Below are 27,809 nucleotides of genomic sequence, written 5' to 3' on the forward strand. Positions count from 1 at the left end.
GTATGTGAGGTGACAGTATGTGACGTGTGAGGTGACAGTATGTGACGTGCGAGGTGACAGTATGTGAGGTGTGAGGTGACAGTATGTGACGTGTGAGGTGACAGTATGTGAGGTGACAGTATGTGACGTGTGAGGTGACAGTATGTGACGTGTGAGGTGACAGTATGTGAGGTGACAGTATGTGACGTGTGAGGTGACAGTATGTGACGTGTGAGGTGACAGTATGTGAGGTGACAGTATGTGAGGTGACAGTATGTGACGTGTGAGGTGACAGTATGTGACGTGTGAAGTGACAGTATGTGACGTATGAGGTGACAGTATGTGAGTTATGAGGTGACAGTATGTGACGTGTGAGGTGACAGTATGTGACGTGTGAGGTGACAGTATGTGACGTGTGAGGTGACAGTATGTGACGTGTGAGGTGACAGTATGTGACGTGTGAGGTGACAGTATGTGAGGTGACAGTATGTGAGGTGACAGTATGTGAGGTGACAGTATGTGAGGTGACAGTATGTGAGGTGACAGTATGTGACGTGTGACGTGTGAGGTGACAGTATGTGACGTACTGTACTGTGCAATCTACTAATAATATGTACTGTACTGTGCAATCTACTCATAATATGTACTGTACTGTGCAATCTACTCATAATATGTACTGTACTGTGCAATCTACTAATAATATGTACTGTACTGTGCAATCTACTAATAATATGTACTGTACTGTGCAATCTACTAATAATATGTACTGTACTGTGCAATCTACTAATAATATGTACTGTACTGTGCAATCTACTAATAATATGTACTGTACTGTGCAATCTACTAATAATATGTACTGTACTGTGCAATCTACTAATAATATGTACTGTACTGTGCAATCTAATAATAATATGTACCGTACTGTGCAATCTACTAATAATATGTACCGTACTGTGCAATTTACTAATAATATGTACCGTACTGTGCAATCTACTAATAATATGTACTGTACTGTGCAATCTACTAATAATATGTACTGTACTGTGCAATCTACTAATAATATGTACTGTACTGTGCAATCTACTAATAATATGTACTGTACTGTGCAATCTACTAATAATATGTACTGTACTGTGCAATCTACTAATAATATGTACTGTACTGTGCTATCTACTAATAATATGTACTGTACTGTGCAATCTACTAATAATATGTACTGTACTGTGCAATCTACTAGTAATATGTACTGTACTGTGCAATCTACTAATAATATGTACTGTACTGTGCTATCTACTAATAATATGTACTGTACTGTGCAATCTACTAATAATATGTACTGTACTGTGCAATCTACTAATAATATGTACTGTACTGTACAATCTACTAATAATATGTACTGTACTGGACAGATTGTTAAGGCTCTGCATCGACTACTGTCATCTAAACATCACTGTGAAAAACAAGTATCCTCCAACCCTCCTGAGCTCGGCCTTCGAACCCCTTGCACCTGCAACCATTTTCAGCAAACTTGACCTCCACAATGCATTCCACCTCGGAGGAATCAGGGAGGCTTGCTTGAGCCGTAACAGTACAGTACACCCTCCTTATGCGAGGCTCCCGACGAGCGTCAGGGCGCATCAGGGTTCGCCCGGTAAACATTTTCCAAAGGGAGGGTCAGCAAGGTAAGAGGCTGGGACCCAAGATGGGTCCTCAGGATGTAACGCTCCAGGACCAAATAGACAAACCCCCTACCCTGCCAACAAACCCTGAGAATTTCCTTCACCGTCCAAACCGGGTCAGCACTCTCGAGGACCTTAGGAGGGGGAGGAGCAGGAACAGGGGGCGGGAGCCAGCTGATGGCCACTGGTTTATTTTGGGACACATGGAATATGGGATGTTTTTCCATAGAGTGCAGAAGAGAAAGACGTACGGAGGCTGGGCTGATGATAGCCTCCACTGAGAAAGGGCCCATGCATTGAGGTCCCAATTTCTGTTTGGGCACCTGGAGGTGGAGGTCCTTGACCCGCAACATCTACCTGCTGCCCGGGCCCGTAGGATGGTGCCGCTTTTGGAATAATTGTTGTGGTTTTTTCACCTTCAAGCCATAAACAGGTAGAGTTTCTGCTTCCATCATCACAAAACAGGACTTCTATCTGAGCCAAAATGTAAAATAATGTTCATAAAACCAAGGAGAGATAAATCTGCGTCTTTAAAACCTTCCTGACGTGAAAACCCTGGCCAGAAGAAAGATGGACTTTTACTGCTAATGAGGGAAAAGATCCTTGCAAAGGTGGAGATTGTTCATCTCCTTTTAGAATGCAAGAGAAATATTAGGACAGACTGTTGGCAATTAGGAGAAAGGCTCGCTCATTACGTCTTCCAACAAACAATTGTCAACCCAGGGGAGATAAGAATAAGTTCCTTTCATTAGAATGTTGAGCACACTTGTGTACTACATGTCTTCTTTTACTCCAATATTCACTCGTCTTGTGCAGCTTTCTTTTGTCATGTTCCATCACTTCAATCTAAAAGCAGACTAAAGCTCTCACAGTTAGTGGCATACATTTTTCAAACTTACAGTAATAAAAGACAATTAGTGGCAGCAATGTTTCAAACATACAATAATAAAAGACAAGGAATAACGTGATAAAAGACAAACATTTATTGACATGTTCAGAAGCCTTTTAGCAATGTTGTAATCCTGCCCTCTGGTGGCTGACGCTGGAACAACATCTCCCTAGGCATCCATCCATCCATCCATTTCCTACCGCTTATTCCCTTGGCATGCTTGCCATAAATGTGAGCGATTGACTGCAGTGTCATCATTAACAAACTCTCCACTTCAACTCCTTCAAACATTAAAAGGCAAGAACACAAACATATTTAAGCCTTGAAAATAACAAAAAGATGTCTCTTAATGTAGTTTGTTTATTTTTTTTAAATCAAACATGGTTGAAATACAAACCTTTGTGTACTTTCAACACTACTCTGGCTGCATTGTGCTACAAATATTGCAGCTTCACAGCATATGACTTGTTTTATTGGTAACAGTGCAGTCATTTTCTAGGATTATGTTGTGGCCAACAAAACAGATATTCTCCTAACAGTAAACAATGCTAACAACAACCTGGCAGCTAATCTTGGCGCCATCGTCACGGCGACAATCAAGTTGAGCAACTTTAAGCAGAGTGCATTTTTGCATGCACTTCATCTTGAACCGCTGCCTGGTCCATAAGACATCTCCACATTGATGAGCGTGTCAAAGGACGCCATTTAATGGATAGTACTTTATTGATTCCTTCAGGAGAGTTCCTTCGGGAAAATTAAAAGTGCTAACAAGACTGCCGCTGTGCTAACTCTGCGCCACGTGACATCGGTGAGCCTGTGGAATGATAACGCAGGCTAGCAACACACCATGCTAACAACATGGCCGCAGCTGCGACTGTCAAGTTGACCAACTTTTTGCGGAATAACTTACGCACTTGGAAGCCCACTTTTAGCTTGCCAAGGATGTGATGAAGTATTTCCATCTGGTGGTTGTGTTGTAGTGGCCGGGTGATGCTTGAACCTGGTACACTGTGATGGGCAGTAGAACACACTTGTAGTGGCCGGGTGATGCTTAAACCTGCTACTGTGATGGGCAGTAGAACACACTTGTAGTGGCCGGGTGATGCTTAAACCTGCTACTGTGATGGGCAGTAGAACACACTTGTAGTGGCCGGGTGATGCTTGAACCTGGTACACTGTGATGGACAGTAGAACACACTTGTAGTGGCCGGGTGATGCTTGAACCTGGTACACTGTGATGGGCAGTAGAACACACTTGTAGTGGCCGGGTGATGCTTAAACCTGGTACACTGTGATGGGCAGTAGAACACACTTGTAGTGGCCGGGTGATGCTTGAACCTGGTACACTGTGATGGACAGTAGAACACACTTGTAGTGGCCGGGTGATGCTTGAACCTGGTACACTGTGATGGGCAGTAGAACACACTTGTAGTGGCCGGGTGATGCTTGAACCTGGTACACTGTGATGGACAGTAGAACACACTTGTAGTGGCCGGGTGATGCTTGAACCTGGTACACTGTGATGGGCAGTAGAACACACTTGTAGTGGCCGGGTGATGCTTGAACCTGGTACTGTGATGGGCAGTAGAACACACTTGTAGTGGCCGGGTGATGCTTGAACCTGGTACACTGTGATGGACAGTAGAACACACTTGTAGTGGCCGGGTGATGCTTGAACCTGGTACTGTGATGGGCAGTAGAACACACTTGTAGTGGCCGGGTGATGCTTGAACCTGGTACACTGTGATGGACAGTAGAACACACCTGTAGTGGCCGGGTGATGCTTGAACCTGGTACACTGTGATGGACAGTAGAACACACCTGTAGTGGCCGGGTGATGCTTGAACCTGGTACACTGTGATGGGCAGTAGAACACACTTGTAGTGGCCGGGTGATGCTTGAACCTGGTACACTGTGATGGGCAGTAGAACACACTTGTAGTGGCCGGGTGATGCTTGAACCTGGTACACTGTGATGGACAGTAGAACACACCTGTAGTGGCCGGGTGATGCTTGAACCTGGTACACTGTGATGGGCAGTAGAACACACTTGTAGTGGCCGGGTGATGCTTGAACCTGGTACACTGTGATGGACAGTAGAACACACCTGTAGTGGCCGGGTGATGCTTGAACCTGGTACACTGTGATGGACAGTAGAACACACCTGTAGTGGCCGGGTGATGCTTGAACCTGGTACACTGTGATGGGCAGTAGAACACACTTGTAGTGGCCGGGTGATGCTTGAACCTGGTACACTGTGATGGGCAGTAGAACACACCTGTAGTGGCCGGGTGATGCTTGAACCTGGTACACTGTGATGGGCAGTAGAACACACCTGTAGTGGCCGGGTGATGCTTGAACCTGGTACACTGTGATGGGCAGTAGAACACACCTGTAGTGGCCGGGTGAATCTTGAACCTGGTACACTGTGATGGACAGTAGAACACACTTGTAGTGGCCGGGTGATGCTTGAACCTGGTACACTGTGATGGGCAGTAGAACACACTTGTAGTGGCCGGGTGATGCTTGAACCTGGTACTGTGATGGGCAGTAGAACACACTTGTAGTGGCCGGGTGATGCTTGAACCTGGTACACTGTGATGGGCAGTAGAACACACTTGTAGTGGCCGGGGGATGCTTGAACCTGGTACTGTGATGGACAGTAGAACACACCTGTAGTGGGCGGGTGATGCTTGAACCTGGTACACTGTGATGGGCAGTAGAACACACTTGTAGTGGCCGGGTGATGCTTGAACCTGGTACACTGTGATGGGCAGTAGAACACACCTGTAGTGGCCGGGTGATGCTTGAACCTGGTACACTGTGATGGGCAGTAGAACACACCTGTAGTGGCCGGGTGATGCTTGAACCTGGTACACTTTGATGGGCAGTAGAACACACTTGTAGTGGCCGGGTGATGCTTGAACCTGGTACACTGTGATGGGCAGTAGAACACACTTGTAGTGGCCGGGTGATGCTTGAACCTGGTACTGTGATGGGCAGTAGAACACACTTGTAGTGGCCGGGTGATGCTTGAACCTGGTACACTGTGATGGGCAGTAGAACACACCTGTAGTGGGCGGGTGATGGTATGACTGAAATGTACACTATTAATAACAAATAATCAACTATATGGTTTAACATCATGATCATGTGGTGAGTTGCTTATTTTCTGTACTCTCGGACCACCATATTTACTCTGTCTCTCATCCTCAGTATGGAGTGCAGCTGGTGCACAGCAGGAGCAAACACCTGAAGTTGATTAAGGGGTTCTATTTACCCTGGGCGCTGACGCCATGCGAGCGTTTGGAACTTTGTGTCTCACCACCATATTGCTGGCATGCTTACGCTCCTTGGGCTCACTTGCAAGCCTCAGTTTGACTCCTCCTCCTCGCCAGGTTTGATTGTTAGTTCTAGCCTTGTCTAGCTTTTAGTTTGTTTTGTTACTTCTTTCAAGAAGTGTCTTTTTTCCTTGCCTCGTCTAGCGTTTTATGTTTATACTTAGCTCTTTTGGTTTACTTTTTTCCATACAGTATTTTCCTGGCTGTGTCCAGCGCTTTTTGGTTAGCTTTTTGGTAGCAATTATTTCAGTTTGTTCATGGTGTGTTTTGTGCTCCACCATCGCCTTGTGTTATATATATTTGGCAACCTTACGTCCAATAAAGACAAACTTTGTTTTCCTACCATCTACGTCTCTGCATCCTTGGCATCCGCGCACTTCTACACCTCACAGATCTAACATGTGTACTGGACTTTGTTTGACATGGTGTGTATGTGGCTTCAAAAGGACAACAACTGAAGGAGCATTCATGGTCCATTCCCGCTCACGCTCCGTGTGTGTGTGTGTGTGTGTGTGTGTGTGTGTGTGTGTGTGTGTGTGTGTGTGTGTGTGTGTGTGTGTGTGTGTGTGTGTGTTAAACCTGCCTGCAGAGGTTGTGTGCCTCATTTCTCTTCAGGACAAACATCTTTGACAAATTTTCAGGGACATTCACTCCAGCTTCTGACTCAGATGCTCACCAGAGTGAGCGTTACCGTGGTTACGTGAAGGCCAATACTGCTAATGCAGAAGTGAATAGATGCGCTCCTTTGTGGATCATGCAAGACATCTGCATTCAGGAGGGAAGAGAACCTCCTTGAGACGTCACATGACTCGTCCTTGCTGTGTTTGCAGGCCGTGGACCAACGTTGTTGAAGGGAAATGATGAACATTCAAGAAGAGGATGAAAGGATGTCAAGGCAACACTCAGAGGCTTCTTGTTTCCAATCCCAGCTCAAAGTTCTCTGAGTAAAGTTGTCACGGTATGAAAAGAAACGTGTTGGGTCAAGTTGGGATGCAGAGAGAATTTGGAACGAGCCAGGCGTGAATTCAGGTACTATAATACAAAAAGGTAAAACAAAGGGCGCGCTCGGTGGCGGATAATAATCGATACTAAACTTCAAACAAAACAGCACAATGGCATGACTATCTACAAATAAACAAAACATCCTATAAATGATACACAACGAACCAAAAACTTGCACAGAGGCATAAATACAGACAAAAACTTACTTGGCGTGGACAAAACCGAATTGCATGGCATGAAGGTAGGAGCAGCATGGGTAGGTGGGCAGGTGGACATGCAAGCAGCAAGCAGCAAGCAGTAAATAGTATGCATGGCATGAAGGTAGGAGCAGCATGGGTAGGTGGGCAGGTGGACATGCAAGCAGCAAGCAGTAAATAGTATGCATGGCATGAAGGTAGGAGCAGCATGGGTAGGTGGGCAGGTGGACAAGCAAGCAGTAAATAGTAAGTAGTATGCATGGCATGAAGGTAGGAGCAGCATGGGTAGGTGGGCAGGTGGACAAGCAAGCAGCAAGCAGTAAATAGTATGCATGGCATGAAGGTAGGAGCAGCATGGGTAGGTGGGCAGGTGGACAAGCAAGCAGCAAGCAGTAAGTAGTATGCATGGCATGAAGGTAGGAGCAGCATGGGTAGGTGGGCAGGTGGACAAGCAAGCAGCAAGCAGTAAGTAGTAAGCAGTATCCAGAATGCACAAGCAAAGTTCCCAACCGAGGAACAGAAAACAAATGACTTAAATAGTGGCTATGGTGATGAGAAACAGGTGTGGGACTGAGGGCAGGGGCGTGACTTGGAGACCAGGTGGAAACTAATGCGTAACTATGGAAACAAACAAAACCAGGAAGTGCAGAATGGGAAACAAGAGTCCAAAAACAAAACATAAACATGATCAAACATAAAACTGATTTACAGGCGTGACAGCCGGAAGGCGTCCAGAAGCCATCCAAAGTAGATGCCAGCTGGAATGGCTGCCCTCCACATGAAGGACCATCAGCTCTGCTGTGAGCTTCTCTGGGAGAACCCGAGGCCTCTTAGGGAGAATGCACCTCCTATGGCGTGTACTCATCTGGCCGCCTGGGTCTGCAATGTTGCTCCTTCAGTCACCAACCAAAGCTTTTGACCATAGGTGAGAGTAGAACCGAGTTTGACCAGTAGTTCCACTCTGTCATCAACGGATGCTGGACTACGGATTGTTCCAGTGACTGCATTACTACTTTCCTTCACTGCTAAACAAGATCCCAAGATAGTAAAAGTCTGCAACCTGGGGAAAACCTCGTTCCAACGTCAATCCATCCTTTCCCAGGTGAGCAACAGATTTAGTAGTACATAGTCTAATCCCACAAGCTTCAGACTCAGGTGCAAATCCTGAAGGTGGCCGCCCGATGAGGCAATCAGGACCACTCCATCCGCAAATAGCAGAGACAAGATCCTAAGGCTACCAAACTGAACACCGCCAACACCTTGGCTGAAACCAGGACAAAGGAAAGCCCTGTCGGACTTTAAAACGTTGTCCACAAAACTTATGTTATCGATGTTTCCAGCACACCAGACCTAAGTAAGAATGGAGATACCATTTCTCTCTGACCCTGTCCTCTGGAGCAATTTCCCATCCCAAATAGCACGTAGCTGTGTGCCACAAATCTCCTATTTCCAGCACAACACCCAGCAGTTGGGCAAACACCATTGCACCCTCCAGTACCCTTGCAAGGGTGTACAGCTGGTCCAGTATTCCACAACCAGAACAAAAACACATTGCATCTCCTGTAGTCAAGGTTCCACTAATAGTCTTCGCACCATTTTTCCAAGAAAGGGGGGACTCTGCCATGGTTCCCAGCACACCCTCGTCAGATGCTTGGGTCAGCCATTTCATCCAACTCATCACCAGCTGTCAATCAGTTGACGGCCCAACCCCTCTCTACCCAGTCTGATAATACGACTAGTCTTCTGGTTCCAGGTGCGCTGATGGACGTCCTCAAGTCTGAAGCTGCTGTTTGCTGTGAAATGCACAGATTCAGACATCCGGGAGGTTAATTCTCCAAATGGCTTTGCTCCAGTTGGTGCCAATGTGGGCATTGAAGTCTCTCAGCAGAACTAAGGGGTGACCAGCATCATGACATGAAGGCTGGGTACTCTCAGATTCTGTTTGTGTGTTTGCACCAAACAACAATCAGGACCCTTTCCCCGACCCAAACAGACAAAGTAGTAAATATCTGTTTCACTTCCGATCATTCCAACATTGAGTCACTGAGTCAGAGGAGGAACTTTACAAGTCTGCTCCAGCTCGCCACCTTTCTCGAGTTGAACTAGAGTTTTTCCTTGCCCTGATGTGGGATCTGAGTTCAGGATGTGGTTGTGGCTTGTGCAGCCCTTTGAGACACTGGTGCTTTAGGGCTATATAAGTAAACACTGATTGATACGCCTCAAAGAGGAAGGTGTACGTAGAGCAAAAGGGCGAAAAGGATCTCTGGAAAATATGACTTGAAAATGTACTTTTAAAACCATCCCAACAAGATGAAGATGAAAGGGAACTCGCTAAATAGTCTTGACAGCCGGAGGGCTTTTGACTTGAAGACTGCAATCTTTCACCTCGTTCACCAAGGGATGAGAAAATCAATAATAATTTACCAGCGGACTCAAAGTGCAATTCCTAATAAAATCTGCTAGTCAGCAGCTATGGAATGGCTTTTGTTGTGGTCCTGCACACCCACGCGGTCTTCCTTCTCTTCTTCTTTGGCTTTTACTTTCCAAACTTGGCTCATTCTCTACATCTTTGCACAACATGATTTCATGAGGTGTTGACCATAAAGCATCCTTGTATGTAATGCAGAGTACACGCTGCACACTGAAGAAGACAAATGAGGAGAGTTTGCATCTTTACCAAAAGTTGCAACTCCCTCCACTCTTTCAAGTCACTTCATCTTTTTGATAGTCGCTGCTGTCCAGCAAGCTTTTACACTCTTCAACACTTGGACTATTTCGGACAATGCTAGCATGTTAATCTTTTACACTGATTTTTTTTAGCAATTGTTTTACAAACAACAAAAGCAGTCAAGTTGTCACCTTGTGTAAATGCTAAATAAAAAGAGAATACAACAAATCCTTTTCAACTTATATTCAATTGAATAGACTGCAAAGACAAGATATTTCATCTTCACACTGACACACTGTCTTATTTGTTGCAAATATTAGCTCATTTGGAATTTAATGGCTGCAACATGTTTCACAAAAGCTGGCACAAGTGGCAAAAAAGAGTGAGAAAGTTGAGGACTGCTCATCAAAGACTTATTTGGAACATCCCACAGGTGAACAGGCTAATTGGGAACAGGTGGGTGCCATGATTGGCTATAAAAGCAGCTTCCATGAAATGCTCACTCATTCACAATCAAGGACGGGGCGAGGGTCACCACTTTGTCAACAAATGTCTGAGCAAATTGCTGAAGAACAACATTTCTCAACAAGGTATTTGGGGATTTCACCATCTACGCTCCATAATATCATCAAAAGGTTCAGAGAATGTGGAGAAATCACTGCACGTAAGCCATGATATTACACACCTTCCATCCCTCTAGCATCAAAAAGTCACATCAGTGTGTAAAGGATATCACCACACAGGCTCCGGAACACTTCAGAAAACCACTGTCAGTAACTACAGTTGGTCGCTACATCTGTAAGTGCAAGTTAAAACTCTACTATGCAAAGCTGAAGCCATTTATCAACAACACCCAGAAATTCTTCGCTGGGCCCGAGCTCATCTAAGATGGACTGATGCAAAGTGGAAAAGTGTTCTGTGGTCTGACGAGTCCACATTTCTAATTGTTTTTGGAAACTGTGGACCAAAGAGGAAAAGAACCATGGGAACTGTTGTAGGGTGAAAGTGTTGTAGTCAGCATGTGTGATGGTATGGGGGTGTATTAGTGATTGTTGTAGGGTGAAAGTGTTGTAGTCAGCATGTGTGATGGTATGGGGGTGTATTAGTGATTGTTGTAGGGTGAAAGTGTTCTAGGCAGCATGTGTGATGGTATGGGGGTGTATTAGTGATTGTTGTAGGGTGAAAGTGTTGTAGTCAGCATGTGTGATGGTATGGGGGTGTATTAGTGATTGTTGTAGGGTGAAAGTGTTGTAGTCAGCATGTGTGATGGTATGGGGGTGTATTAGTGATTGTTGTAGGGTGAAAGTGTGGTAGTCAGCATGTGTGATGGTATGGGGGTGTATTAGTGATTGTTGTAGGGTGAAAGTGTTGTAGTCAGCATGTGTGATGGTATGGGGGTGTATTAGTGATTGTTGTAGGGTGAAAGTGTTGTAGTCAGCATGTGTGATGGTATGGGGGTGTATTAGTAATTGTTGTAGGGTGAAAGTGTTGTAGTCAGCATGTGTGATGGTATGGGGGTGTATTAGTGATTGTTGTAGGGTGAAAGTGTTGTAGTCAGCATGTGTGATGGTATGGGGGTGTATTAGTGATTGTTGTAGGGTGAAAGTGTTGTAGTCAGCATGTGTGATGGTATGGGGGTGTATTAGTGATTGTTGTAGGGTGAAAGTGTGGTAGTCAGCATGTGTGATGGTATGGGGGTGTATTAGTGATTGTTGTAGGGTGAAAGTGTTGTAGTCAGCATGTGTGATGGTATGGGGGTGTATTAGTGATTGTTGTAGGGTGAAAGTGTTCTAGGCAGCATGTGTGATGGTATGGGGGTGTATTAGTGATTGTTGTAGGGTGAAAGTGTTGTAGTCAGCATGTGTGATGGTATGGGGGTGTATTAGTGATTGTTGTAGGGTGAAAGTGTTGTAGTCAGCATGTGTGATGGTATGGGGGTGTATTAGTGATTGTTGTAGGGTGAAAGTGTGGTAGTCAGCATGTGTGATGGTATGGGGGTGTATTAGTGATTGTTGTAGGGTGAAAGTGTTGTAGTCAGCATGTGTGATGGTATGGGGGTGTATTAGTGATTGTTGTAGGGTGAAAGTGTTGTAGTCAGCATGTGTGATGGTATGGGGGTGTATTAGTGATTGTTGTAGGGTGAAAGTGTGGTAGTCAGCATGTGTGATGGTATGGGGGTGTATTAGTGATTGTTGTAGGGTGAAAGTGTTGTAGTCAGCATGTGTGATGGTATGGGGGTGTATTAGTGATTGTTGTAGGGTGAAAGTGTTGTAGTCAGCATGTGTGATGGTATGGGGGTGTATTAGTGATTGTTGTAGGGTGAAAGTGTTCTAGGCAGCATGTGTGATGGTATGGGGGTGTATTAGTGATTGTTGTAGGGTGAAAGTGTTCTAGGCAGCATGTGTGATGGTATGGGGGTGTATTAGTGGCCAAGGCATGGCTAACTTACACATCTGTGAAGGCACCATTAATGCTGAAAGGTACATACAGATACATAATAACAACTCAGGCGTATTAGTGATTGCATCCATCCATCCATCCATCCATCCATCCATCCATCCATCTTCTTCCCCTTACCTGAGGTCAGGTTGCGGGGGCAGCAGCCCAAGCAGGAAAGCCCACACCTCCTCGTCCCCAGTCACATAGTCCAGCTCCTCCCAGGGGATCCCCAGGTGTTCCCAGGTCTGTGGTGAGACATAGTCTTCCCAACGTGTCCTGGTTCTACCTCATGGCCTCCTGCCTGTGTGATGTGTTCTAAATACCTCATCCTGACCAGATACCCAGACCACCTCATCTGGTTCCTGACAGAGACAGTGATTCCCAGAGACCAGAACAAGTCTTGGCCCTACAGGGGCTCCTCTAGTGTGGAGCAGTTAGAGATGATGCCTACATTGAAGTCCCATCTTAAAAGTCAATCCTTTACTCTTTTCTGGGGCTCAGCTCTCCAGCACCCTGGGGCTCCCTTGAGAGAAGGGAAAATATATTTTTAGTTTTCATGTGAGTGTGAATGTTGTCTATCTGTGTTGGCCCTGCCATGAGATAGTGACTTGTCCAGGGTGTACACCGCCTTCCCTGTCCAGGATTTACCCTGCCCTCCTTGTCCAGGGTCTACACAGCTTTCCTTGTCCAGGGTCTAACCCGCCTTCTGCCCGAATGCAGCTGGGATATGCTCCAGCATCCCCGAGAGGGACAAGCAGTAGTAAATGGACACCAAGCTTGCTAATAGTTGGAAGTGAGAATGTTGAATATGTTTGTGTTGATGCTTCACTGATGACAATATTTAGGAGCGCCCTTTTGTCCTCCTCATTTCTGTGGTCCTTGAACTCACCTTAGTTGTGTGGCCACTTTGTTGACATGAACAACTTTCTCCAACGCTGCCACAGAAAGATGTTTTATGCCACTCCTTCTTTGTCTCAGTTTGTCCACCAAACGTTTTACACTGTGTGTGAGTGCACAAAGGTGATCTTTGTCGATGTGTGCGGAGTGCTAATCGTTGTTTTATGGCTACGTCACCTTTCTTTCCCTGCACACCTTTAAGCAGGTGAATCTCTCCTTCTGCCATCAGTGTGACGTCAATGACAAACTCAGCACAACATTTGGAGTCTGCCGCAAGTTTATCATTCAATTATTTAGGGAGCTGCTGTGGTGACTGCCACACCTGACATGGTGACTGCCACACCTGACATGATGACTGCCACACCTGACACAATGACTGCCACATCTGACACAATGACTGCCACACCTGACACGGTGACTGCCACACCTGACATGGTGACTGCCACACCTGACACAATGACTGCCACACCTGACACAATGACTGCCACATCTGACACAATGACTGCCACACCTGACTTGGTGACTGCCACACCTGACACAATGACTGCCACACCTGACACAATGACTGCCACACCTGACTCTGTGACTGCCACACCTGACACAATGACTGCCACACCTGACATGGTGACTGCCACACCTGACACAATGACTGCCACACCTGACAAAATGACTGCCACACCTGACACGGTGACTGCCACACCTGACACGGTGACTGCCACACCTGACACAATGACTGCCACACCTGACACGGTGACTGCCACACCTGACATGGTGACTGCCACACCTGACACAATGACTGCCACACCTGACACGGTGAGTGCCACACCTGACTCGGTGACTGCCACACCTGACACAATGACTGCCACACCTGACTTGGTGACTGCCACACCTGACACGGTGACTGCCACACCTGACACGGTGACTGCCACACCTGACACAATGACTGCCACACCTGACACAATGACTGCCACACCTGACACAATGACTGCCACACCTGACTTGGTGACTGCCACACCTGACACGGTGACTGCCACACCTGACACGGTGACTGCCACACCTGACACGGTGACTGCCACACCTGACACGGTGACTGCCACACCTGACACAATGACTGCCACACCTGACATGGTGACTGCCATACCTGACACAATGACTGCCACACCTGACACAATGACTGCCACACCTGACACGGTGACTGCCATACCTGACACAATGACTGCCACACCTGACACAATGACTGCCACACCTGACACGGTGACTGCCATACCTGACACAATGACTGCCACACCTGACACGGTGACTGCCACACCTGACACGGTGACTGCCACACCTGACACAATGACTGCCACACCTGACACGGTGACTGCCACACCTGACACGGTGACTGCCACACCTGACACAATGACTGCCACACCTGACACAATGACTTCCACACCTGACACGGTGACTGCCACACCTGACATGGTGACTGCCACACCTGACACAATGACTGCCACACCTGACACAATGACTTCCACACCTGACACGGTGACTGCCACACCTGACATGGTGACTGCCACACCTGACACAATGACTGCCACACCTGACACGGTGACTGCCACACCTGACACGGTGACTGCCACACCTGACACGGAGACTGCCACACCTGACACAATGACTGCCACACCTGACATGGTGACTGCCACACCTGACACGGTGACTGCCACACCTGACACGGAGACTGCCACACCTGACACAATGACTGCCACACCTGACTTGGTGACTGCCACACCTGACACAATGACTGCCACACCTGACACAATGACTGCCACACCTGACACAATGACTGCCACACCTGACTTGGTGACTGCCACACCTGAGTGTGTGTGTGTGTGTGTGCTCCTCATGGCCAATTAAAGCTTGAAAGAAGTCAATCAGGGAGGAAGGTTGTGTTTGCCAAAGGAGTGAGAAGCCAGTGTTGAGAGTGGCGTGTGAGAGGATGAAGAGGAGGAGTGTGAGAGGATGAAGAGGAGGAGTGTGAGAGGATGAAGAAGAGGAGTGTGAGAGGATGAAGAGGAGGAGGAGGAGGAGGCGTGTGTGGGAGCAGAGCAGCATGTCTCCAGGTGAGTGTGGAATGTGAAGGCAAACACGGCTGAGTGGATGAAAATGAAAAGCACGACTTGTTTGTCAGTGAGTCACATGTTTCTTCTCCCCGAGGAACACCATTTGTTTCACGCCCACTCCTCAACTTCATGTTCATTTTCTTATCTGGAACTCTCAACATACTTCTTTGATAACACTCATTGATAATGAGGAAAGTAGCTTACCACCACCTCCATGTGTGAATGAATGATGAAAGTAGCTTACCACCACCTCCATGTGTGAATGAATGATGAAAGTAGCTTACCACCACCTCCATGTGTGAATGAATGACGAAAGTAGCTTACCACCACCTCCATGTGTGAATGAATGACGAAAGTAGCTTACCACCACCTCCATGTGTGAATGAATGATGAAAGTAGCTTACCACCACCTCCATGTGTGAATGCATGATGAAAGTAGCTTACCACCACCTCCATGTGTGAATGAATGATGAAAGTAGCTTACCACCACCTCCATGTGTGAATGGATGATGAAAGTAGCTTACCACCACCTCCATGTGTGAATGAATGATGAAAGTAGCTTACCACCACCTCCATGTGTGAATGAATGATGAAAGTAGCTTACCACCACCTCCATGTGTGAATGCATGATGAAAGTAGCTTACCACCACCTCCATGTGTGAATGAATGATGAAAGTAGCTTACCACCACCTCCATGTGTGAATGAATGATGAAAGTAGCTTACCACCACCTCCATGTGTGAATGAATGACGAAAGTAGCTTACCACCACCTCCATGTGTGAATGAATGATGAAAGTAGCTTACCACCACCACCATGTGTGAATGAATGATGAAAGTAGCTTACCACCACCTCCATGTGTGAATGAATGATGAAAGTAGCTTACCACCACCTCCATGTGTGAATGAATTATGAAAGTAGCTTACCACCACCTCCATGTGTGAATGAATGATGAAAGTAGCTTATCACCACCACGTGTGAATGAATGATGAAAGTAGCTTACCACCACCTCCATGTGTGAATGAATGATGAAAGTAGTTTACCACCAGCAGGTGTGAATGAATGATGGAAGTAGCTTACCACCGCCACCATGTGTGAATGAATGATGAAAGAAGTTTATCACCAGCAGGTGTGAATGAATGATGAAAGTAGCTTATCACCACCACCATGTGTGAATGAATGATGAAAGTAGCTTACCACCACCTCCATGTGTGAATGAATGATGAAAGTAGCTTACCACCACCTCCATGTGTGAATGAATGATGAAAGTAGCTTACCACCACCACCATGTGTGAATGAATGATGAAAGTAGCTTACCACCACCTCCATGTGTGAATGAATGATGAAAGTAGCTTACCACCACCTCCATGTGTGAATGAATGGTGAAAGTAGCTTACCACCACCTCCATGTGTGAATGTATGATGAAAGTAGCTTACCACCACCTCCATGTGTGAATGAATGATGAAAGTAGCTTACCACCACCTCCATGTGTGAATGAATGATGAAAGTAGCTTACCACCACCACCATGTGTGAATGAATGATGAAAGTAGCTTACCACCACCTCCATGTGTGAATGAATGATGAAAGTAGCTTACCACCACCTCCATGTGTGAATGAATGATGAAAGTAGCTTACCACCACCTCCATGTGTGAATGAATGATGAAAGTAGCTTACCACCACCTCCATGTGTGAATGTATGATGAAAGTAGCTTACCACCACCTCCATGTGTGAATGAATGATGAAAGTAGCTTACCACCACCTCCATGTGTGAATGAATGATGAAAGTAGCTTACCACCACCTCCATGTGTGAATGTATGATGAAAGTAGCTTACCACCACCTCCATGTGTGAATGAATGATGAAAGTAGCTTACCACCACCTCCATGTGTGAATGAATGATGAAAGTAGCTTACCACCACCTCCATGTGTGAATGAATGATGAAAGTAGCTTACCACCACCACCATGTGTGAATGAATGATGAAAGTAGCTTACCACCACCTCCATGTGTGAATGAATGATGAAAGTAGCTTACCACCACCTCCATGTGTGAATGAATGATGAAAGTAGCTTACCACCACCTCCATGTGTGAATGAATGATGAAAGTAGCTTACCACCACCTCCATGTGTGAATGTATGATGAAAGTAGCTTACCACCACCTCCATGTGTGAATGAATGATGAAAGTAGCTTACCACCACCTCCATGTGTGAATGAATGATGAAAGTAGCTTACCACCACCTCCATGTGTGAATGTATGATGAAAGTAGCTTACCACCACCTCCATGTGTGAATGAATGATGAAAGTAGCTTACCACCACCTCCATGTGTGAATGAATGGTGAAAGTAGCTTACCACCACCTCCATGTGTGAATGTATGATGAAAGTAGCTTACCACCACCTCCATGTGTGAATGAATGATGAAAGTAGCTTACCACCACCTCCATGTGTGAATGAATGATGAAAGTAGCTTACCACCACCACCATGTGTGAATGAATGATGAAAGTAGCTTACCACCACCTCCATGTGTGAATGAATGATGAAAGTAGCTTACCACCACCTCCATGTGTGAATGAATGATGAAAGTAGCTTACCACCACCTCCATGTGTGAATGAATGATGAAAGTAGCTTACCACCACCTCCATGTGTGAATGTATGATGAAAGTAGCTTACCACCACCTCCATGTGTGAATGAATGATGAAAGTAGCTTACCACCACCTCCATGTGTGAATGAATGATGAAAGTAGCTTACCACCACCTCCATGTGTGAATGTATGATGAAAGTAGCTTACCACCACCTCCATGTGTGAATGAATGATGAAAGTAGCTTACCACCACCTCCATGTGTGAATGAATGATGAAAGTAGCTTACCACCACCTCCATGTGTGAATGAATGATGAAAGTAGCTTACCACCACCACCATGTGTGAATGAATGATGAAAGTAGCTTACCACCACCTCCATGTGTGAATGAATGATGAAAGTAGCTTACCACCACCTCCATGTGTGAATGTATGATGAAAGTAGCTTACCACCACCTCCATGTGTGAATGAATGATGAAAGTAGCTTACCACCACCTCCATGTGTGAATGAATGATGAAAGTAGCTTACCACCACCTCCATGTGTGAATGAATGATGAAAGTAGCTTACCACCACCTCCATGTGTGAATGACAACAATAAGTTTTTCAACTTGTTAATCAATTCATGGTTACAACCGCGTGGCTTCGTAAAAAAGAGTGCGGGTACTTTCCTGGCCCGCCTGGAGTCCAGACCTGTCTCCCATGGAAAATGTGTGGTGCATTATGAAGCGTAAAATACGACAGCAGAGACCCCGGACTGTTGAAGGACTGAAGCTCTACATAAAACAAGAATGGGAAAGAATTCCACTTTCAAAGCTTCAACAATTAGTTTCCTCAGTTCCCAAACGTTTATTGAGTGTTGTTAAAAGAAAGGGTGATGTAACACAGTGGTGAACATGCCCTTTCCCAACTACTTTGGCACCTGTTGCAGCCATGAAATTCTAAGTTAATGATTATTTGCAAAAAAAAAAATAAAGTTTATGAGTTTGAACATGAAATATGTTGTCTTTGTAGCATATTCAACTGAATATGGCTTGAAAAGGATTTGCAAATCATTGTATTCTGTTTATATTTACATCTAACACAATTTCCCAACTCATATGGAAACGGGGTTTGGATATATATATATATATATATATATATATATATATATATATATATATATATATATATATATATATATATATATATATATACATATACATGTTTGAGAGTGTAATGCACAACACTGTGATACTACACTAATCTGCACTATAAAGTATTGTTTCATGTTTTGTTTGTACACAGCTAGTATGTACTGTAGTTGTAATAACACACACAAAGTGTGTAATGATGAATATAAAGTGTGACTCACTCTGTTTGTTTGGGTAAGCACTCCATTTATGTTGTAATAGCAGAATGGCTTCCATCCCCCTGTTCCAGCTTCTGTCTGCCCCAAAGTCTCAGTCTTCCTTCATGCTGGCTTCTAGAAGCAGTGGTTCATCCTCACTATATCCAGCTTCAAAAAGATAAGGTTGTGGATCTTCATTTGTCCAAAAATTGTGGTCTTTCTTATTTCTTACCGAAACTGCCATGATTACAACACACACATGCCTTTGTTTCCAGAAGTGGAAGTGTGCTGCTATGGAAATGGAAATCAATGCGCGGAATAAATCAGTCCCGGAAAAAATTTAAATAATCAAAACACAGTAAGTATTGTACATATTACATATTGTTATGAAGGTGTCTGTTACTACATGATATATATATATACTTAGGTAACAGCTGTGATTAGACGGGTATGTAGAGAGGAAACAGCTATGATTAGACGGGTATGTAGAGAGGCAACAGCTGTGATTAGACGGGTATGTAGAGAGGTAACAGCTGTGATTAGACGGGTATGTAGAGAGGCAACAGCTGTGATTAGACGGGTATGTAGAGAGGTAACAGCTGTGATTAGACGGGTATGTAGAGAGGCAACAGCTGTGATTAGACGGGTATGTAGAGAGGTAACAGCTGTGATTAGACGGGTATGTAGAGAGGCAACAGCTGTGATTAGACGGGTATGTAGAGAGGTAACAGCTGTGATTAGACGGGTATGTAGAGAGGTAACAGCTGTGATTAGACGGGTATGTAGAGAGGTAACAGCTGTGATTAGACGGGTATGTAGAGAGGTAACAGCTGTGATTAGACGGGTATGTAGAGAGGCAACAGCTGTGATTAGACGGGTATGTAGAGAGGTAACAGCTGTGATTAGACGGGTATGTAGAGAGGTAACAGCTGTGATTAGACGGGTATGTAGAGAGGTAACAGCTGTGATTAGACGGGTATGTAGAGAGGTAACAGCTGTGATTAGACGGGTATGTAGAGAGGTAACAGCTGTGATTAGACGGGTATGTAGAGAGGTAACAGGTGTGATTAGACAGGTATGTAGAGAGGTAACAGCTGTGATTAGACGGGTATGTAGAGAGGTAACAGCTGTGATTAGACGGGTATGTAGAGAGGTAACAGCTGTGATTAGACGGGTATGTAGAGAGGTAACAGCTGTGATTAGACGGGTATGTAGAGAGGTAACAGCTGTGATTAGACGGGTATGTAGAGAGGTAACAGCTGTGATTAGACGGGTATGTAGAGAGGCAACAGCTGTGATTAGACGGGTATGTAGAGAGGCAACAGCTGTGATTAGACGGGTATGTAGAGAGGCAACAGCTGTGATTAGACGGGTATGTAGAGAGGTAACAGCTGTGATTAGACGGGTATGTAGAGAGGTAACAGGTGTGATTAGACAGGTATGTAGAGAGGTAACAGCTGTGATTAGACGGGTATGTAGAGAGGTAACAGCTGTGATTAGACGGGTATGTAGAGAGGTAACAGCTGTGATTAGACGGGTATGTAGAGAGGTAACAGCTGTGATTAGACGGGTATGTAGAGAGGTAACAGCTGTGATTAGACGGGTATGTAGAGAGGTAACAGCTGTGATTAGACGGGTATGTAGAGAGGCAACAGCTGTGATTAGACGGGTATGTAGAGAGGTAACAGCTGTGATTAGACGGGTATGTAGAGAGGCAACAGCTGTGATTAGACGGGTATGTAGAGAGGTAACAGCTGTGATTAGACGGGTATGTAGAGAGGTAACAGCTGTGATTAGACGGGTATGTAGAGAGGTAACAGCTGTGATTAGACGGGCATGTAGAGAGGTAACAGCTGTGATTAGACGGGTATGTAGAGAGGTAACAGCTGTGATTAGACGGGTATGTAGAGAGGCAACAGCTGTGATTAGACAAGTATGTAGAGAGGTAACAGCTGTGATTAGACGGGTATGTAGAGAGGTAACAGCTGTGATTAGACGGGTATGTAGAGAGGTAACAGCTGTGATTAGACGGGTATGTAGAGAGGCAACAGCTGTGATTAGACGGGTATGTAGAGAGGTAACAGCTGTGACTAGACGGGTATGTAGAGAGGTAACAGCTGTGACTAGACGGGTATGTAGAGAGGTAACAGCTGTGACTAGACGGGTATGTAGAGAGGTAACAGCTGTGATTAGACGGGTATGTAGAGAGGTAACAGCTGTGATTAGACGGGTATGTAGAGAGGTAACAGCTGTGATTAGACGGGTATGTAGAGAGGCAACAGCTGTGACTAGACGGGTATGTAGAGAGGTAACAGCTGTGATTAGACGGGTATGTAGAGAGGCAACAGCTGTGACTAGACGGGTATGTAGAGAGGTAACAGCTGTGACTAGACGGGTATGTAGAGAGGTAACAGCTGTGATTAGACGGGTATGTAGAGAGGTAACAGCTGTGATTAGACGGGTATGTAGAGAGGTAACAGCTGTGATTAGACGGGTATGTAGAGAGGTAACAGCTGTGATTAGACGGGTATGTAGAGAGGTAACAGCTGTGATTAGACGGGTATGTCGGTCTCTGTGGGTGCAGTTGTGTGTGTCCAAGAGAAGGAGGCGACTGGTAATGAAAAGGAGGTCTTTGTGTCCTTGATGACATGAAGACCACGGTCAGGGTTGTTCAGCAGCTCCTTTCTTGCAGCCAGCAGGTCCTCATTATCTCCACAGCTTCTTGCCTCATTGTCCGTGGTCATGTCCCGGCTTCACACATCCAAACTCCTCATTAATATTCATCCCGGGATGGAAAGAAAAAGAAATACTGCATCTTCCAAGCTGCAGGGCCGCACACGCTACATCTTACAAGAAACAAATATGTCAGCCACACCGGACCACAATGGGCTCCAAAGGATGTTAGAAATGTTTCTTTCCGTACCTTCATTGTTTCCAAACAAGGCAGTAAAACGGCTGATCAGACAAAAGGTCAGTCATGGTCATGGAGCCACTAGCTGCCAAGCTAGCTCTCCAACCAGCCAAACAGACTCAAGAACTCCACGCTGACCTTGGTCTGAATCGACCAAAGTGAAAGAAGACAAACAGAATGCTGTTGTAGCTTAACAATAATAAATGTGTTAGCATATTAGCTAGTGCTAAGGAAACTAGCTTGATTACATTACAGTAGCAGCTACAAATATGCACGAAAACACTCAAGGGGCACATTAGCGAGGAAGAATTGTTTTAGTTATATTGTAAAATGTAGAAAGGCTACGAAGGGTTGTACTTACAGCACGAAACAGGAAGTACATTGCCATCACCTGTGTCAACAAAACAGGAAGTACATTGCCATCACCTGTGTCAACAAAACAGGAAGTACATTGCCATCACCTGTGTCAACAAAACAGGAAGTACATTGCCATCACCTGTGTCAACAAAACAGGAAGTACATTGCCATCACCTGTGTCAATAAAACAGGAAGTACATTGCCATCACCTGTGTCAACAAAACAGGAAGTACATTGCCATCACCTGTGTCAACAAAACAGGAAGTACATTGCCATCACCTGTGTCAACAAAACAGGAAGTACATTGCCATCACCTGTGTCAACAAAACAGGAAGTACATTGCCATCACCTGTGTCAACAAAACAGGAAGTACATTGCCAACACCTGTGTCAACAAAACAGGAAGTACATTGCCATCACCTGTGTCAACAAAACAGGAAGTACATTGCCATCACCTGTGTCAACAAAACAGGAAGTACATTGCCAACACCTGTGTCAACAAAACAGGAAGTACATTGCCATCACCTGTGTCAACAAAACAGGAAGTACATTGCCATCACCTGTGTCAACAAAACAGGAAGTACATTGCCATCACCTGTGTCACGCGATGATGATGATGATGATGAGGATGAGAGGTGCATCATGGGAGATTGTGGGGATTTTACGGACGCAGATGAAGGAGGTGGCAGGCAAAGAAGTGTTTATTCATACAGGAAGAAAAAGAGAGAGAACAGGCTATGATCAAAAAGGAAAGAAAATGCAAAAGACTTGTGGAGCAGACGGCATCCACACATACGAGCGTCATTGCAGAAGATGAAAAAGGAGGATCTGAGCTCACCAACCCATGGAAAACATCCACCAACAAACAAAGAAAACTTCGATAGTCCTGATTGCTAACAGAACGCAGGTGAGGGGATCCTCCCTGACAAAAGTGAAGCAGTCCCGGGAAAACACCTTCAGAACCGCAAGAGGCACCAAAATAAAAGCACAGGACAGGAAGTAACACAAAACAGCAAGGACAGGGATGGCGTGGCCAAGTTGGTAGAGTGGCTGTGCCAGCAATCTGAGGTTGCTGGTTCAATCCCCACCTTCTACCATCCTAGTCATGTTCGTTGTGTCCTTGAGCAAGACACTTCACCCTTGCTCCTGATGGGTGCTGGTTAGCGCCTTGCATGGCAGCTCCCTCCATCAGTGTGTGAATGTGTGTGTGAATGTGGAAGTAATGTCAAAGTGCTTTGGGCTCTTTAAAAAAAAAGGGGGGGGGGGGGGGGTAGAAAAGCACCATACAAGTACAACCCATTTACCTTTTACCTTTTACCACTTACCACTTACCACTTACCTTTTACCTTTTACCACTTACCAAGAAAAAGGACACAATGTCTCCGTGATATCAAATCCTTGTTGAATATAAAACATGGCAGTTAGCCAAGAAAAATCCATAAATTAGCCGTATCCTTTCATCGACCGCAGGGTTCAAAGCGTTGGAAAAAGGTAGCGACTTCTAGTCATGAAAATACAGAGAAAACTTACCATTCTTGTGTAGACCAAGCAGGAACAACAACTACTTCCTGTTCCCGCCTCCTGACTGATGGAAACATGGACTTCCTGCTTGGCACGTTGTTACTTCCTCTTCTTCTGTTGATACATGTTGGAGATGTTGAAGTGTGATGATACATGTTGGAGATGTTGAAGTGTGATGATACATGTTGGAAATGTTGAAGTGTGATGATACATGTTGGAGATGTTGAAGTGTGATGATACATGTTGGAGATGTTGAAGTGTGATGATACATGTTGGAAATGTTGAAGTGTGATGATACATGTTGGAGATGTTGAAGTGTGATGATACATGTTGGAGATGTTGAAGTGTGATGATACATGTTGGAGATGTTGAAGTGTGATGATACATGTTGGAGATGTTGAAGTGTGATGATACATGTTGGAGATGTTGAAGTGTGATGATACATGTTGGAGATGTTGAAGTGTGATGATACATGTTGGAGATGTTGAAGTGTGATGATACATGTTGGAGATGTTGAAGTGTGATGATACATGTTGGAGATGTTGAAGTGTGATGATACATGTTGGAGATGTTGAAGTGTGATGGTACATGTTGGAGATGTTGAAGTGTGATGGTACATGTTGGAGATGTTGAAGTGTGATGATACATGTTGGAGATGTTGAAGTGTGATGATACATGTTGGAAATGTTGAAGTGTGATGATACATGTTGGAGATGTTGAAGTGTGATGATACATGTTGGAGATGTTGAAGTGTGATGATACATGTTGGAGATGTTGAAGTGTGATGATACATGTTGGAGATGTTGAAGTGTGATGATACATGTTGGAGATGTTGAAGTGTGATGATACATGTTGGAGATGTTGAAGTGTGATGATACATGTTAGAGATGTTGAAGTGTGATGATACATGTTGGAGATGTTGAAGTGTGATGGTACATGTTGGAGATGTTGAAGTGTGATGGTACATGTTGGAGATGTTGAAGTGTGATGGTACATGTTGGAGATGTTGAAGTGTGATGATACATGTTGGAGATGTTGAAGTGTGATGATACATGTTGGAGATGTTGAAGTGTGATGATACATGTTGGAGATGTTGAAGTGTGATGATACATGTTGGAGATGTTGAAGTGTGATGATACATGTTGGAGATGTTGAAGTGTGATGATACATGTTAGAGATGTTGAAGTGTGATGATGTTTTAGCAGCAACTACTTGTCAAAGCTTCTTCAAGTGTTGGAACACAAAGACATGTTGAAGGACTTGAAAAGAGCATCTTTGCAAGCAGCAGGAACTTCTGTTTACAATCATTTCTTCTACTTGGAAATGAGTAAAACATCAACACAGTATTTCTTTTTGAGCTTTTTAAAGTGAATGTTGCAAGGAACACTTCAAACATTGCTAACAAATCACAAGTTTGTTTAACACTATTGAAGAATAAAAACAAGGCTCAAAACGCTTTTAGTCCCAACTTCCTTAAAAAAGCTTCCGGAAATAAAGTGTTTATAATTGCTCCGTATCAATAATTATTGATTTGTTTAATGATCAATTGTAAAGTAAGGAAAACATGTTTGATTACAAATGTAACTTCCTGGCATGCTAATAATCCCTCAGATATCAAAGCAGGAAGGAAGTGTCAACACAAACATGGAAAACACTCCAAAAAAGTCAACAAAATCACTTTCAACAATCATCTCTTAAAGTGAAGAAGCAAATTTAAGGCAAATAAAAGTGAAAATGCAGAGAGAGAGAAAGTATGTTGTGCAGGTTTAGTGGCAGGAAGTCACACCTGTGCTCTAAAAGGTGAGCCAAGGTGCTGTGCTACCTGTGCTCTAAAAGGTGAGCCAAGGTGCTGTGCTACCTGTGCTCTAAAAGGTGAGCCAAGGTGCTGTGCTAGTCTACACACTGCAATGCTCTGACTATGGTCCCCTTGGAAAGAATCCCCAAATCTGTCCAGGTGACTTTTCCTCTTTTTTTCATGTCGACCTCCTCTCACATGGACACACACCTGTTGTTGTTGACTTTGGACTAGTGACTGCACAACATCAAGGCCACAGAACAGAGACACACTGCAGGCTTACACACAAACATGCATCCAAAAGATATACACCACACATACACCCCCCGCACCCCCAACACAAACATGCATCCAAAAGATATACACCACACATACACCCCCCGCACCCCCAACACAAACATGCATCCAAAAGATATACACCACACATACACCCCCCGCACCCCCAACACAAACATGCATCCAAAAGATATACACCACACATACACCCCCCGCACCCCCAACACAAACATGCATCCAAAAGATATACACCACACATACACCCCCCGCACCCCCAACACAAACATGCATCCAAAATATATACACCACACATACACCCCCCGCACCCCCAACACAAACATGCATCCAAAAGATATACACCACACATACACCCCCCGCAGCCCCAACACAAACATGCATCCAAAAGATATACACCACACATACACCCCCCGCACCCCCAACACAAACATGCATCCAAAAGATATACACCACACATACACCCCCCGCACCCCCAACACAAACATGCATCCAAAAGATATACACCACACATACACCCCCCGCACCCCCAACACAAACATGCATCCAAAAGATATACACCACACATACACCCCCCGCACCCCCAACACAAACATGCATCCAAAAGATATACACCACACATACACCCCCCGCACCCCCAACACAAACATGCATCCAAAAGATATACACCACACATACACCCCCCGCACCCCCAACACAAACATGCATCCAAAAGATATACACCACACATACACCCCCCGCACCCCCAACACAAACATGCATCCAAAAGATATACACCACACATACACCCCCCGCACCCCCAACACAAACATGCATCCAAAAGATATACACCACACATACACCCCCCGCACCCCCAACACAAACATGCATCCAAAAGATATACACCACACATACACCCCCCGCACCCCCAACACAAACATGCATCCAAAAGATATACACCACACATACACCCCCCGCACCCCCAACACAAACATGCATCCAAAAGATATACACCACACATACACCCCCCGCACCCCCAACACAAACATGCATCCAAAAGATATACACCACACATACACCCCCCGCACCCCCAACACAAACATGCATCCAAAAGATATACACCACACATACACCCCCCGCACCCCCAACACAAACATACATCCAAAAGATATACACCACACATACACCCCCCGCACCCCCAACACAAACATACATCCAAAAGATATACACCACACATACACCCCCCGCACCCCCAACACAAACATGCATCCAAAAGATATACACCACACATACACCCCCCGCACCCCCAACACAAACATGCATCCAAAAGATATACACCACACATACACCCCCCGCACCCCCAACACAAACATGCATCCAAAAGATATACACCACACATACACCCCCCGCACCCCCAACACAAATCCCATAGGGGTGATGGAAGGATGCTCGGTACCTGAGAGCTGCAGCCTGCCACCATGCCCCCCCCCCCCCACCCTCTGTTGCTAGATATCTGGAGATGTACCTTGTCATATGTACAGCATATGTATATACCTTGTAATATGTATATGTATATACCTTGTAATATGTATATTATATACCTTGTAATATGTATATTTATATACCTTGTAATATGTATATTTATATACCTTGTAATATGTACAGTATATGTATATACCTTGTAATATGTATATTATATACCTTGTAATATGTATATTTATATACCTTGTAATATGTATATTTATATACCTTGTAATATGTATATTTATATACCTTGTCACATGTATATTTATATACCTTGTCACATGTATATTTATATACCTTGTCACATGTATATTTATATACCTTG

General features: G+C 44.9%; 1 protein-coding gene and 1 long non-coding RNA gene across 2 annotated transcripts in view; one reads left to right on the top strand and one right to left on the bottom strand.

Annotated features, from left to right (window-relative positions):
* The first annotated feature begins 1,898 nt into the window (after window positions 1-1,898).
* LOC133554042 (proenkephalin-B-like) overlaps window positions 1,899-27,809 on the top strand; it is a 32,048-nt gene continuing 6,137 nt past the window's right edge. The window contains exon 1 of the mRNA XM_061902385.1: window positions 1,899-2,091. The gene's annotated coding sequence lies outside the window, so the exon portion shown is untranslated. The remainder of the gene's footprint in view (window positions 2,092-27,809) is intronic.
* Window positions 21,433-22,480, bottom strand: LOC133553853 (uncharacterized). Its single transcript, XR_009806983.1, has 3 exons — window positions 22,380-22,480; window positions 22,031-22,162; window positions 21,433-21,953 (listed from the first exon to the last, which is right to left on the bottom strand). It is a non-coding gene; the product is annotated as an uncharacterized LOC133553853 (long non-coding RNA).

Source organism: Nerophis ophidion, linkage group LG06, assembly GCF_033978795.1.
Source record: "Nerophis ophidion isolate RoL-2023_Sa linkage group LG06, RoL_Noph_v1.0, whole genome shotgun sequence".
Taxonomy (NCBI): Eukaryota; Metazoa; Chordata; class Actinopteri; order Syngnathiformes; family Syngnathidae; genus Nerophis; species Nerophis ophidion.